Raw genomic sequence first — 15,752 nt, forward strand, 5'->3', positions numbered from 1 at the left:
AGGAAATAAATAAATGGGAACTCCTCAAAATTAAACACTTTTGTGCATCAAAGAACTTCATCAAGAAAGTAGAAAGACAGCCTACACAATGGGAATCAATATTTGGAAACGACATATCAGATAAAGGTCTAGTATCCAGAATTTATAAAGAGATTGTTCAACTCAACAACAAAAAGACAGCCAACCCAATTACAAAATGGGAAAAAGACTTGAATAGACACCTCTCAGTGGAGGAAATACAAATGGCCAAAAGACACATGAAGAGATGCTCAATGTCCCTGGCCATTAGAGAAATGCAAATCAAAACCACAATGAGATATCATCTCACACCCACCAGAATGGCCATTATCAACAAAACAGAAAATGACAATTGCTGGAGAGGATGCGGTGAAAGAGGCACACTTATCCACTGTTGGTGGGAATGTCAAATGGTGCAACCACTGTGGAAAGCAGTTTGGCGGTTCCTCAAAAAGCTGAATATAGAATTGCCATACGACCCAGCAATACCATTGCTGGGAATCTACTCAAAGGAATTAAAGGCAAAAACTCAAACAGACATTTGCACACCAATGTTTATAGCAGCGTTATTTACAATTGCAAAGAGATGGAAACAGCCAAAATGTCCATCAACAGACGAGTGGCTAAACAAACTGTGGTATATACATACGATGGAATATTATGCAGCTTTAAGGCAGGATAAACTTATGAAGCATGTAATAACATGGATGGACCTAGAGAACATTATGCTGAGTGAGTCTAGCCAAAAACTAAAAGACAAATACTGTATGGTCCCAATGATGTGAATCGACACTCGAGAATAAACTTGGAATATGTCATTGGTAACAGAGTTCAGCAGGAGTTAGAAACAGGGTAAGATAATGGGTAATTGGAGCTGATGGAATACAGACTGTGCAATAGGACTAGATACAAAAACTCAAAAATGGACAGCACAATAATACCTAATTGTAAAGTAATCATGTTAAAATACTGAACGAAGCTGCATCCGAGCTATAGGTTCTTGTTTTGTTTTGTTTTGTTTGTTTTGTTCTTATTATTATTACTTTTATTTTTTTTCTCTATATTAACATTCTATATTTTTTTCTGTTATACTGCTAGTTCTTCTAAACCGATGCAAATGTACTAAGAAACGATGATCATGCATCTATGTGATGATGTTAAGAATTACTGATTGCATATGTAGAATGGTATGATGTCTAAAAAAAAATGGTCAGCACAATACTGCCTAATTGTAATGTAATTATGTTGGAACGCTGAATGAAGCTGCATCTGATCTATAGTTTTTTTTTGTTTTTTTTTTCTTTCTCTTATATATTTTTGTACTTTTTATTTTTATTTGTGTTTTCTCTGTGTTATCACTTTATTTCTTTTTCTGTTGTCGTGCTATTTCTTTCTCTAAATCGATGCATATGTATTGAGAAATGATGACCATACACCTATGTGATGATATTAAGAATTACTGATTGCATATGTAGAATGGATTGATTTCTAATGTTGTGTTAGTTAATTTTTTTAATTAATAAAAAAAAAAAGAAAAGAGAAAAAAATATATATATTAATTCATTTAATTCTCCCAACAACTTGCCCCTCCATCTATTTAGGTCTTCTGTGATTTCTTTTAACAATTTCTTGCAGTTTTCTTTTTATAGGTCTTTTGTCTCTTTAGTTAAATTTATTCCTGAGTATTTTATTCTTTTGGTTGCAATTGTAAATGGAATTCTTTTCCTGATTTCCCCCTCAAATTGTTCATTACTAGTGTATAGAAACACTACAGATTTTTGATTGTTGATATTGTAACCTGCCACTTTGCTGTACTCATTTATTAGCTCTAGTAGTTTTGCTGTGGATTTTGGGGGGTTTTTGACAAATAGTATCATATCACCTGCAAACACTGACAGTTTTACTTCTTCCTTTCCAATTTTGATGCCTTGTATTTCTTTTTCTTGTCTAATTGCTCTGGCTAGAACTTCCAACACAATGTTGAATAATAGTGGTGATAGTGGACATCCTTGTCTTGTTTCTGATCTTAGGGGGAAAGTTTTCAGTTTTTCCCCATTGAGGATGATGTTAGCTGTGGGTTTTTCATATATTTCCTTTATCATTTTGAGGAGGTTCCCTTCTATTCCTGTCCTTTGAAGTGTTTTCAACAGGAAAGGATGTTGAATTTTGTCAAATTCCTTTCTGCATCAATCAAGATGATCATGCGGTTTTTTGCTTTGATTTGTTGATGTGTTATATTACATTAATTGATTTTCTTATGTTGAACCATCCTTGCGTACCTAGGATGAATCCAACTTGGTCATGATATATAATTCTTTTAATGTGTTGCTAGATTTGATTTGCTAGAATTTTGTTGAGGATTTTTGCATCTATATTCATTAGAGAGATTGGTCTGTAGTTTTCTTTTTTTTGTAATATCTTTGTCTGGTTTTGGTATGAGAGTGATGTTGGCTTCATAGAATGAATTAGGTAGCTTTCTCTCCTCTTCAATTTTTTTGAAGAATTTGGGCAGGATTGGTATTAATTCTTTCTGGAATGTTTGGTAGAATTCACATGTGAAGCCATCTGGTCCTGGACTTTTCTTTTTGGGGAGCTTCTTAATGACTGATTTAATTTCTTCACTTGTGATTGGTTTGTTGAGGTCGTCTATTTCTTCTCGAGTCAATGTTGGTTCTTCATGCCTTTCTAGAAAACTGTTCATTTCATCTACATTGTTGTATTTATTAGCATAAAGTTGCTCATAGTATCCTGTCATTACTTCCTTTATTTCTGTGGGGTCAGTGGTGATGTCTCCTCTTCCACTTCTGATCTTATTTGCATCCTCTCTCTTTTTCTTTTTGTCACTCTTGCTAAGGGTCCATCAATCTTATTGATTTTCTCAAAGAACCAGTTTCTGGTTTTGTTGATTTCCTTAATTATTTTCATGTTCTCGATTTCATTTATTTTGCTCTAATCTTCATTATTTCTTTCCTTTTGCTTGCCTTCAGGTTAGTTTGCTATTCTTTCTCTAGTTCTTCCAAGTGGACAGTTAATTACTTGATTTTTGCCCTTTCTTCTTTTTTGATATAGGCATTTAGGGCAATAAATTTCCCTCTTAGCACTGCCTTTGCTGAATCTCATAAGTTTTGATATGTTGTGCTTTTATTTTCATTTGCCTCGAGATATTTACTGATTTCTCTTGTAATTTCTTCCTTGACCCACTGGTTGTTTAAGAGTGTGTTGTTGAGCCTCCACATATTTGTGAATTTTCTGGCACTCTATTATTGATTTCCAACTTCATTCCTTTATGATCTGAGAAAGTGTTTTGTATGATTTCAATCTTTTTAAATTTATTAAGACTTGCTTTGTGAACCAGCATATGGTCGATCCTTGAGAATGATCCATAAGCACTTGAGAAAGAGGTGTATCCTGCTATCATGGGGTGTAATGTTCTATAAATGTCTGTTAAGTCTAGCTCATTTATTGTAATTCTCTGTTTCTTTATTGATCCTCTGTCTAGATGTTCTGTCCATTGATGAGAGTGTGGAATCGAAGTCTCCAACTATTATGGTAGATGTGTCTATTTCTATTTTCAGTGTTTGCCTCATGTATTTTGGAGCGTTCTGGCTTGGTGCATAAGTATTTATGATTGTTATGTCTTCTTGTTGAATTGTTCCTTTTATTAATACATAGTATCCTTCTCTGTCTCTTTTAACTGTTTTACATTTGAAGTCTAATTTGTTGGATATTAGTATAGCTACTCTTGTTCTTTTCTGATTGTTATTTGCATGAAATATCTTTTCCCAACCTTTCATTTTCAACCTGTTTATCCTTGGGTCTAAGATGTGTTTCCTGTAGAAAGCATATAGACGGGTCCTGTTTTTTAAACCAGTCTGCCAGTCTATGTCTTTTGATTGGGGAGTATAATCCATTAACATTTAGTGTTATTACTGTACAGGCAGTACTTTCATCTACCATTTTGCCTTTTGGATTTTATATGTCATATCTAATTTTTCTTCTTTTTACCTTTACTGATAGTCTTCCTTTCTACATTCTTCTCCACACCTCTCTCTCCTGTCTTTTTGTATCTGCCTCTAGTGCTCCCTTTAGTATTTCTTACAGAGCCAGTCCCTTGGTCACAAATTTTCTCAGTGACATTTTGTCTGAAAATGTTTTAATTTCTCCCTCATTTTTGAAGGACAATTTTGCTGGATATAGAATTCTTGGTTGACAGTTTTTCTCGTTTAGTAATTTAAATACCACTGTCTTCTCGCCTCCATGGTTTCTGCTGAGAAATCTATGCATATTCTTATTGGGCTTCTCTTGTATGCGATGGATTGCTTTTCTCTTGCTGCTTTCAAGATTCTCTCTTTCTATTTGACTTCTGACATTCTGATTAGTAAGTGTCTTGGAATATGTCTATTTGGATCTATTCTCTTTGGCGTACGCTACACTTCTTGGATCTGTAATGTCAAGTCTTTCATAAGAGTTGGGAAATTTTCAGTGATAATTTCCTCCATTAGTTTTTCTCCTCCTTTTCCCTTCTCTTCTCCTTCTGGGACACCCACAATACGTATATTCATGTGCTTCATATGGTCATTCAATTCCCCGAGTCCCTGTTCATATTTTTCCATTTTTTTCCCTAATTTTCTTTTGCTTGTCAGATTTCAGATGCTGTGTCCTCCAGTTCACTAATCCTATCTCCTGCCTCTTGAAATCTAACATTGTAAGTTTCCATTTTTTTTTTATCTCTTCTACTGTGCCTTTCATTCCCATAAGTTCTGTGATTTGTTTTTTCAGACTTTCTATTTCTTCTTTTTGTTCATTCCTTGCTTTCTTTATATCCTCCCGCAATTCATTGAGTTGATTTTTGATGAGGTTTTCCATGTCTGTTCGTACATTCTGAATTAATTGTTTCAACTCCTGTATCTCATTTGAATTGTTGGTTTGCTCCTTTGACTGGGCCATATCTTCAATTTTCCTAGTGTGGTTTGTTATTTTTTGCTGGCACCTAGGCATTTAATTACCTTAATTAGTTTATTCTGGAGATTTTCACTTCTTTTACCTAGGATTTTCTTGCTGGATGAATTTGTTGTCTGTCTGTTCTTTGACATTCAGTTCACCTTTTTCTGGACCACCAGCTTAGGTTTTGTTTAACAGAGGAGAATTTTTCAGTTCTTGTTTTCTTGTTTCTTGCCCTGCCTGTGTGGTGCCTCCCCACTCACCCCCACCCTCAGGAAGGTCTACTTAGGTATTATAAACCCCAGCCGGATTTTCCCAGACCAAACTGGCCTCCTGTCAGGAGGAAAGAGTCACCTGTGTCAGTTTTCCCTAAGGGTGAGACCCAGCAGGTTGAAAGGCTTTCCTGTGAAGTCTCTGGACTCTGCTTTTCTTATCCTGTCCAGTATGTGGCACTTGTCTGCCTGCAGGTCCCACCAGCATAAGATGATGTGGTACCTTTAACTCTGGCAGACTCTCTCTGCTGAGGGTGTGGTGGAGACAGAGAAGAGGTTGTAGACTGGATTTAACTGCTTCAAATTACTAAGGCTTGGTGTCTGAATCCCTTGAGGGAGGGATTCTACCTGAGTTGGGCCTCACCCCTCCCCTGGAGAAGGCACAGGCTCCAGACAAGCTCTCAAACAAGCTTGTTTCTGCCTATGCCTGGGGCAGTTGAGAAGCCTGAGAAGCCTTGCCACTGTATCCAAAGGCAGTCAAGCCTTTGTAGAAACACAACTACAAAAACTTCAGTTTCTTTTTATTCTTTTTCCGTCAGCCCTGCCCCCTTGGTGTCCTCTGCTTTGACCAAGTTCACCTGAGCTGGGGAACTATTTTTAGTTGTCAGAATTTGTTAATTAATTCCATAATTGGCGTTTGGTTGGGCTCAGCCCCTTCTGCTGGTCAAGTCTCTTTCCTTTCCCCTCTGGGAAGCAGCCTGTGGGGAAGGGGCACCAGCCGCCATGGCTTGGAGAACTCATAGTTCTGGGGGGGCTCACAGCTGGTCCAGCTGGTCCAGACTGGGGTATGCTGTGTGTCCAGTCACTAACGTGGCCCCAAGAGCTGTTCTTTACTGTTTCTGGTTATTTAGTAGCTGTTCTGGAGAACGAACTAAATCCCACACCTTGCTAAGCTGCCGTCTTGGACCAGAGTCTCCCAACAACCTGGAGCTGGGTATATTTATATTCTTTTCACATACAAGGAAACTGAAAGATGGAAAATTTGGATTTGCTAAAGGTATACAGCTAAGGGAAGTTGAGGAGCTGGCGTGCAAACTCCAGTCTGGCTCTCAAATCAACACTCTTAACTGGTTTATACTGTCTTTCAAATATAAATGCACACACGCTAACACACAGAACTCCTCTGTCCTAAGCCTTATTTTCCTTTGGATCCTGCTTCCTGAGAGATGCCCTCTTGGCAAGTTGATGCATTATGCCAAGGTTCTTTTCCTCTTAGGTTCTCCTTTAATTTCCATGGGGGCCTCCAGGAGACAAGGCCATAGTCTGAAATGGTAATTTGATGGCCCACAGTTTCCAGCATCCCCAGATAGGTATAGGAGTGACTTTTGATCAGATAGAGGAGTATTTGGCACTCTCAGATCATCCTACAAGAGCACCTTCTCTCACCTAGGATATAGCTCATTATTTAAAAACTGTAAAACCTGTCACCTTGTTTGTAGGCTGCTGCTGCAACACCCTACGTTAAGCACTACCATCTACTTTATGCTACTTAGAAAAAGCAAGTCATATCACGACACAATTAGACACAGAGCAGCACACGATAGGCCTGCTGGGATACCATCCAAGAATACACCGTACTATTAGAAAACAAATTGATCTTTACTATCATTCAGTTCTTTGGGCCCATCCCATGAAATCAAACCATCAGTGATATGCCTCCTACTGCCCTCCTGGTCATAATTAAAGGATCTCATTAGAGGAAATTTGACTTGTGAAACATTTCCTGGCCCAGGATCTAGATGTAAAAGGGGAGCCTATTAAAATAAGGCACATCCCCTTGCACTGTATCCAAATCAGAGGTAAAAGAATATAAGTAAATATAAGCCATTTAAGTAAATGACTCTGTCCATATCTTTAGGGCTTAAACTACTCAGGGAAATTCCTTGTAGGGCAGAAGAAGCAATTTTCAAAGCATGGGCCTTTATTACAGTTCTGGCTGATGACTCTTACTGTCCTTTTTAAGGAAGGAAAACAAGAGAGTCCAAAAGAACTTATTCAGTACCAGACTCTGTGCTAAGCACGGTACATGCTTTATCTAATCAAGTATTCACAACAACCCCATGAAATAAAGGCTTTTTTTTTTATCATCATCTCTGCTTCGCAGAGGATGAAGCAGCCTGGGAGAAGTTAAGTGACTTGCCCAAGGTCACATTATAGTGAGTGGACAAAGTCAGAACCTGATCTCAGGCCAATTTCAGTATTTTCTTCCTTTCTTTTTTTTTTTTTTTACATGGGGAGGCATCAGGAATTGAACCTGGGTCTCCCACATGGCAGGCAATAAGTCTGCCTGCTATGCCACCATGGCCCACCCTCCCCTTTTTTTTTTTTTACCACTATTATACTGTGTATAGCCAGAAACAAGCACTTTGATCTACAAATGCTTAAGCTCCCTCTGTTCTTCTTCCTCAATTTTTTTGGCCAGATTTTCAGAAACAACCCAATCAAACAATCAAAAGCTGAATGAATATACTATACACTAAGAATTCAGCTTCTACTGGAAAGAGTGCTACATTTAATAATGACTTTTTTTTGAGATGCAGGAAGAAAAAGTGCTAAATCCCTACTTCATAAATAAACTACCAAATGCTTTGGAAGAATGTGCTTAGGCAAGCTACCGGTGCTCGTGCAGCAAATCAACAGAACACCTGACATGATTTAGAATTCACTTTGGCAGGCTAGAGCTGGCCCACCATTACACCTTGTGTGGGTCTTATGAATCACAGAATCAAATCAAATAAAAAGAGTGTTTGCGCCCTACCTGCGTGTTAGGCAGGACCTGAGACAAGTATAAGTTGTCCTCCCCATCCTCAGGATAAGCAGAAGAGCTAATCTGTAAATGATTCAAGTTCTATGCTGTTATAAAAGTCCACCAACCATTTCATAACTGAATAATACTTTCAGCCAAGAAAACATTAACCCAGTCTCTAAAACAATCCTTCTCATTATTGGATTTACAAGTCATGGAATAATCAGAGAGAGAGTAATCTCTCTCTCTCTGACTTTTTGCAATATGGGGGTAAAAGTCACTCAGCTCTCATCTATTCTTCACCTGTAAGATGGATGAAGACATGAATAAACGTTAGGAAGATACGGTGTTTTAAGTTAAAAAGCAGCTCATTAAATAAAACAATAAAGTAACCAGGCAGAATGACAACAACTGAGCGTACTATTTAAAATGGGGATGGGGAGGAAGCAAAATGTAACACAGAAGTCTACATGAGCATCTGTGGCTGCGGTATACAGAGAATGTATCACCTGTGGTTGGCCCCCATGTTGGCACTGACTTCTGCCCCCCACTCCCACCCCCAGAGGCCGGAACAAGCAGAGGGGGAAAGCAAGGAAAGCTCTGCCCCAGCACCTAGCCATGAGGCCAAACCAAACAAACTGCTGGGCTACGGAGGAAAGGATGTGGCTGGAAACAGTCCCCAAGGGCTTGGAATTTTTAACTGAGGTGGGATGGGCTGATGTGCGTGTGCAGATTCAGGGATACAAAGCAACATAGCTAACTGGGAAAAATAATTTGGTCATAACTGAAAGATAACAGCCTCAGCAAATCCAAACATGTTAGCAAAGGTCTACTCCAGAGCTCATAGTCTTAAGTCTGTTTTCTCGAACTGCCTCTCCACCAAACATGTCACCAGCCCCACCCCAGAAAGGAATTGAGTTGGCCCTGCTGGCAGAGCCCAGCGTTTGGTTCTCCTCTATCTCCTCTCCGCCTGGAAGGGTGCTGGCTTTGCCAAGGCATCACCCGGCTGAGTTTGCCCAGGATGCTCCAACTTGAGCACTGTCCGTTCCATGTCCCAGGTTGCTCGGCCACTCCAAAGGTACCCAATGTTGAATCCTTTCCTCACTGTGCCTTCATGGAGTGGTGGTTAAAATTGTTCTCTCTCTCTTAAGACACATTTTTAGGTGATGTGATTGTCTTCTTATAAATAGAATACACTTCAAAGGAAAACAATAACTTTGAGTATTTCAAGTGTTGGCCTACACATACGGTGACAAATCCAAATGCATTTAAAGCTGTCCTAAGAGGCATATAGGCAATCTCTGATAATTTTGCTTACATTAAATTATACTAGTTAATAGTACTATTATGGTACCTTAAGAAGCAATATTCTGTCAACTCAAATTTGTAATCTCAGAGAACTACTCCCATGGGATTAAGGCCTTAAGAAGCCACTGACCCTGGATCAAATAAACCCTGAAACTTAGAGGGCCCAGCCTTTGCAGAACACCAGCTAGTTCCATCTTCCCACCCATATTGACAGCCCCTTTCAATGTGAAAAAGTTAGATGGCCATAGCTCAAATACACCTAAACAGTGGAACAGAAAGATCAAAGATGATGGTGGAGTTATACAAAGAAGGTAAGGTTCAACAAACGAGAATGATTGCTAAATCATTTTATTGATATCTTTTAGTCGCCAGTATCTTAGAGCAGCTAGAAGTAAAAACCTAAAATTGTGGGACTGTAATCCATACCAAACTCTGAAATCCGTTGTACAATTAATTGTTGTGCTGTGCTTTGGAATTTTTTGTTTTTTTGAACATACGTTATCTTTCACAAAAAAGAAAAAAAAGTTGACTGAGATGATAAAAAAATATTTATTTCTTCTAGCCTCCAGTGTTCTGGAGCAGAAGAAGGAAAAATCTGAGATGATGGTATTGTAGTCTACGACAAGCTCTGGGATCTGTCCTGTAACAATCTGTTGAAGAGTACTTTGAAAACTATTGCTTTTCTCTTTCTTTGTATATACGATATATTATACAATAAAAAAGTAAAAAAAAAAGAAGACACTGAGGCTGGAATGTAGGTTCCACGCAGTACTAAGCTCCTAGAAAAAGACAAGGCCAGGCCCTAAAGCCCATGACTAATTCCCAATCTTCACTTACCAATACTCGAAAATAGTTTTAGTTTGCTGGGGCTGCCTGAAACCACGGTACCGCATGTGGGTGGCTCAGAAAAACACCCAGCAATTTATTGTCTGACAGTTCTGGAGGCTAGAAGTCTGAAATCAGAGTGTTTGTAGGGCCATGCTTCCTCTGAAGTCTGCCAAGTCCTGGTGCTGGCTTGCAGTGATGATCCATACCATACCTCAATCTCTGCCTTCATCACATGGCTGGCCCTCTTATGTCTATCTGTCTCCTATTCACTGTGTCCAAATTTCCTTTCTCCTTATAAGATTACTAGTCATAATGGTTTGGCCTCATCTTAAGTAATAACAGCTTCAAAGATTCTACTTCTAAACAGGATCACATACATGGGACTATAACTGAGAAATCAGGATTTAAAGGATGATTTTGATTACTGAATCACTATACAAATACTCCTTTTGATCACTGAATCACTATATAAATACTCCTTTTTGCTTTCTGGCATACTGGAGTACACAGGGAAATATCTGAAATCTCTGAAATAAAATCCAGCTGCCTTGATCTCTGATAGTGATTGTATAGCCCTTATCTTCTGCCCCTATGATTGTAAAAACCTTGTGATTAACCTTCATCTGTACCTAGTTATCCAGTTTTTCAACTTCAGAGTCTTGTAATCACTAAAGACAATGCCTAATGCTTGTTAATGAATGGTCTTGGGTCCCCCCAGAATTAACCCACCTCAAGTCCCAAATTACCTTGATGACCAAGACTGGATTTAACCTAAATGGGCCCGGCCCACCTGACATGCGCAGTAGCTTAGACTTTAACCTACAAGTCACCTATACCTCATTCCACCATTTTCATTCATAATTCGAATGACTAAGCATGTACTTAATCTGCACATGCTCAATAATCAGATCACTTCTAATTACATCATCTGGTGCCACTGTGCTCATTATCCTAAACCCTGCACATCTTTTCTTTAATAAAACTACCCAAATTGCCGTAGTTTAGGGAAGACAGCTTTTGGAGCGGTAGGCCATCTGCCTTTCTACTATGTGCATAGTGATAAACTCTTTCTCTTTTTGAACCCCTGAATTTCAGGAATTAGTTATTGAGCACGTTGGGCAAAAGAACCCATGGCCTTTGTCTGGTAACAGAATCAGGGATTAGGACTTGGATATGTTTTCTTGGAGGACAATTCAGATTATCACAAAACCTTCCTTTCTCTGTTCTCCTTAATGAATTGCTAAATCCCCTTGTTCTTTCAAGGAAAAGCTGGAAGAGCACTGACAAATCAAAGTCTCTAGCAGAATGGGAAGGAAGCAGCAGAGGCTGCAAGGAAGGACCACATCCTCCTCCTGGCATGACCAAGACTTGGCCCATGTGACAGTGAAACAAACACGTGGGCCACTTCATCAGCATCTGATTGTCCCTAGAGTGCCTTCTGTCACCCCAGGTCTCTGCCTTATGGCGTTCTTTCACTGAATTTATTGTACGATGATTCTGGAGTGAGGCTGGGTTTTGCCACTGATTATTTGTTGATTTTGAAAAAGTCATGGATCCCTTTTGTTTCAATGTACATCTAAGTAAAGGACAATTGTTTGCAATGGTCAGAGATCAGGCAAAACAACACCAAACCTTTGAAAATGCTTCAATTCCAAAGTGATATTCCGCACCTGAATTTCAGCATGGGATGCTTCCTCTGGAGCTGGTCAGCAAAGTTCCTGCTGGCCAGTTCCTGGCTGGGCTACCAATGAGGCTTTCCACTGAGTAGGCTGGGGTGTTACAGAGGAGACCTTGGAAAGATAAAGGGAGCCTCAAAGGAAGAGTTTGGGAACTACACAGAACCAGAGCCCTATTAAACAGCATTTCTAATCAGAGGAATTTGAAGTTTCAATATATTTTCAATCATGCTTGTTTTTATGAGTAGTTTAAATGAAAAGCTGCCTAAAAGTCCTCCTCCTTGCCATTAGTATTATTTTTTGCTTCTCTTAAGTTGCTAAATGTCTAAAAAAATAAGACTCTCCTTCACTTCTCATATCTCCACAATTACTGCTGACTCAAGACCCTAGAAAGATACTTGCTAAGATCCATGATCCCCCTTTCCTTGCAGAAAGCTTTTATAATAATTACAGCAGTGATTACCATGGTGCAAAAGGGGTCCACAGTCAAATACCCTGGGGGAGCCATGCACACCATCCTCCCCAGAGAAATCCTCCAGGAAAGGAAACCATTTTTACTGTAGTCAAGCCAACACTGCCCAAACTTATTTGATCATAGGTTCCAATTTTCACCTAAGACTTCTTAACTATTTTGCAGCATATTTGGGGAAACTTGCTCAACTAAAGTAGTCACAGAAATGAAAACAAATAATATCTTTTCCTCAACTAATTGGAAGAAAAGCAGCTACCAAACCATGGGCTATTTCCCATAGATTAGTCTTCTCCATCACCAAATTAAATCTTTAAGAAAGAAAGGAGGGGGAATAACCTTTAAGAAACATAAGCTTAATAATTTATAAAGGAATTTTGTTTTTATACCCTGCTCCAAATTTAGAAACAAAACACAACATAATAGAAAAAAACCTCTTGCCCAGCAAAATATCCAATTTCTCAACAGCTCATAATATGAACAGGGCACAGCCCTACACTGAAATTCCCTGGCACCCCCCTTCCAAGACAAGCAATTTTTAAATCAATAATCTCCAAATACATAGTTTATCAGGTTTTCTGGTCTGAAATTTATAGTGAGGAATTGGTCTTGAAACAGTTACTTTCCAAAACAGAATATAATTCAAAAATGAAAACATAAAAAAAACACAGAAAAATGTTACTAAAAGGTTGCTGCAACAGACATAAATTTTATTGTCTCAGTGGACATTTTGACAGCTTTCCATGAGTAAATAAATGTTATTTACACTACTGTGATTTATTATAAGACCCCAAAATAGCTGAAAGGAGGGAAAAATAATTCTAGATTATAAACAAGCAGAATCCTCTCCAAAAATTTCAATCACCAGTTAATTATCAAGTAGCTAGTTAATGGTCCTCAGGATGGATACATACAGAAAAAAAAAAACTACATTTTTCTTTAGGCAGATTTAGAGACTTGTTCAAGTCATTTAGAGAACATAGTATGAAAATTAAAAACAAATTCTAATAGATTCATTTAAAGGTGTTGAAGGAAGAGTTGGAGGGGGTAAATTTCTAGCAAAGGCTAAAATAAGTTTTAATTACTATTCCTGGCCTAGTTTCCTAGTCTTAAAATGAGACAAGATAAGGAAATGTATCCCCCATTGTGAAAGCAAGGAAAAATTTGGAAAGGATATAGCTGTTGAGATATTTAAAAGCACACCAACATCTAACCTTTCTGAAAAGGAGAAATTTAACCAGTCGACAAAAATTATTTCCAGTTTATCTTCCAACTGACAATTAAAACATACCTAGCCTAAAATGAATGAGTGAATGGCCAGAGTGGATTTCTGCAGTTAATTATGTTTTCAATTGCTTGTGACAATCACAGTGCCCCTTTGGTGGGTCCAGAGCTTGCCCAGCTTGCCCTCTGGGGAGATGCTAAAACTTGCATCATTATCTTAATTGTCTCAGATGCTCAGTGGGTTTTCCTTCCTCTCAGGGTAAAGTTTAAGATGGATTATACCTTCTACAGATGTCCCAGATGGATTATATCCTCTCATTCTTAAATCACACTGTAGCCAGATATTTTGGAAGTTCTCCCAAGGAATTAAGACTACTAAGAATGGGCTTGATATGCTCATTAAAAATGACATCTCTGCTTTAATATGCTAATGCCCTCGGTTCTCTAACACTTATCTCTTCATCCTACACAAGGATGCTAGCTATTCACTGCCATGGGTAGCAGGCTTCCAACAGCTCCCATCTACTAGGAGGTGGCTGTTGGGCTGTCAGAATTACCAGTCTTTCTAACATTTGGAACAAGGGAGGTGAAAACAAGATTCTTGCTTGCTCTTTTCCAGACCTGGGTAAGCAGCCACAGGACTGATGGCTCTTGGAGTTAAAAACAACAAAAAAAGAATATTATATTAAACATTCAGAATTGAAAAGGCTGCTGCATGACCTGAAGGACAAATGGTGATTTCTGCCAGAGACCTTTCAAAGTAGCAGAGTGTTATTCTTTCTGGACAGGCCTACGTTGCTCCTGAGGGAAATGAGCCAAATGAGCCTAATGGATCTAAGGCCCTAACTGGCTTGTAATGTTAGGCAAGGTAGCAAGCTCCTTCATATATAATTATATCCCCTTATGGATTCTTCCTTTATTCCTATAACATAAATATTTGCGTGTGGAAGCACTGTTAGGAGCTCTGCAGTCCTCTAACAAGGCTTCACTTTACTGTCTCTCTCATATTAAAACTCTTTTCAGGCATACAACCTGCGTCAGAGTTGGCTGCCAAGCATTCAGTTATGAACCTGACCGGCTGAGTGAGACTCATAATGCAGCTCGTCTTCCACAAGACCCAAGAGCATCATTAAGGTGCTGAGGCAGATTCCCCTGGTATCATATAAAATTAAGAAGTACCAGGAAAGAAGGACTAATGAAGTGGTAAAGAACATGAGCTATACCGTTAGGTCTGGACACAGATAATGGCTCTGCTCTTTGACCCAGGTCAAGCTACTTAATGTCTTTAACCTGAGTTTCCCCAGCTCTAAAAGGAAGAAAAGAACAGGACCAGCATCATGGAACACAACTACTTAAAACAGTCAGTGCACAGCCTACAGTAGCAAGCCCTCCATAAGTGGCTATCGATATTTTTATTACTATTGCTGATTACAATAAATTTTAGGGGGGAAATTGCATATATACTGCTGGATTATTTCAGAATTTCATGAGAGCCTTAGAAAACAATATTTATTGTGTGATCTTGGTCAAGTCACTTATCCTCTCTGCACCTGGCTTTTCTGCTTTGGAAAAAGAGGGTAATAGTAGTAGCTGCTTCATAGGGTCATTCAGAGGATTAGTGAGCTAATATACATAGAGTACCTGGAACACAGGGCATGTATCTGTTTGTTATTATCATCATCATTAAGATAAAGAAAATTGTTCTCAAATCAGACAGCCAAAATAGGAAAGAAATAGTTATGTATTTCACTAACATTAACAAATCAAGCAGGATTAATCATCACTTCTTGATATCAAATAATTAATTTTAACTTTTATGGTTTTAAAATCTTTACAATGCATTATTCAAAATGTAATTTCAGATTTGTACAGAGCTTGTTAAATTTTGAAGTGCCTCCACATACATATTTTAATTCTGTTTCTAAAAGACAGTAATGTTGAACCTCTGGTTAATCATTAGAAATATCTGACTCTTGGAAGAATATGTCCCATTGTAAAGGAAAATGTGGAAAATGTGCCAGCCCATGCCCCACAGCCAATCCAGTGCATACCGAAATGCTATACAAATCCAAAACTATTTACTGTGTAAAATCATATTTCACAGTCAGGCCAGGAATCCTTCCGATAGCCTGGTGTAGCCTGGTGTCAAGAAAAGCAGCATGCTACCCCAACACCTAATAGGCTTTGCCTTCTGCTTACCATCATTCAATTTCCAGCCTTTGGGTATCTGGAAACACTGACACTGTGCCTCTCTATGCATTGTTGGCTTT

The 15,752-nt window shown here is 38.6% G+C and overlaps 1 protein-coding gene across 5 annotated transcripts in view; it reads right to left on the bottom strand.

Annotated features, from left to right (window-relative positions):
* ANKH (ANKH inorganic pyrophosphate transport regulator) overlaps positions 1–15,752 on the bottom strand; it is a 151,806-nt gene that overhangs the window by 105,584 nt on the left and 30,470 nt on the right. The window contains exon 1 of one of the 5 annotated variants that reach the window (XM_077116870.1): positions 7,990–8,496. The exons of the other annotated variants lie outside the window; for them this stretch is intronic. The gene's annotated coding sequence lies outside the window, so the exon portion shown is untranslated. Of the gene's footprint in view, positions 1–7,989; positions 8,497–15,752 lie in introns of those variants that run through there. 5 annotated transcript variants of the gene reach the window in all.

Source organism: Tamandua tetradactyla, chromosome 9, assembly GCF_023851605.1.
Source record: "Tamandua tetradactyla isolate mTamTet1 chromosome 9, mTamTet1.pri, whole genome shotgun sequence".
Classification (NCBI taxonomy): Eukaryota; Metazoa; Chordata; class Mammalia; order Pilosa; family Myrmecophagidae; genus Tamandua; species Tamandua tetradactyla.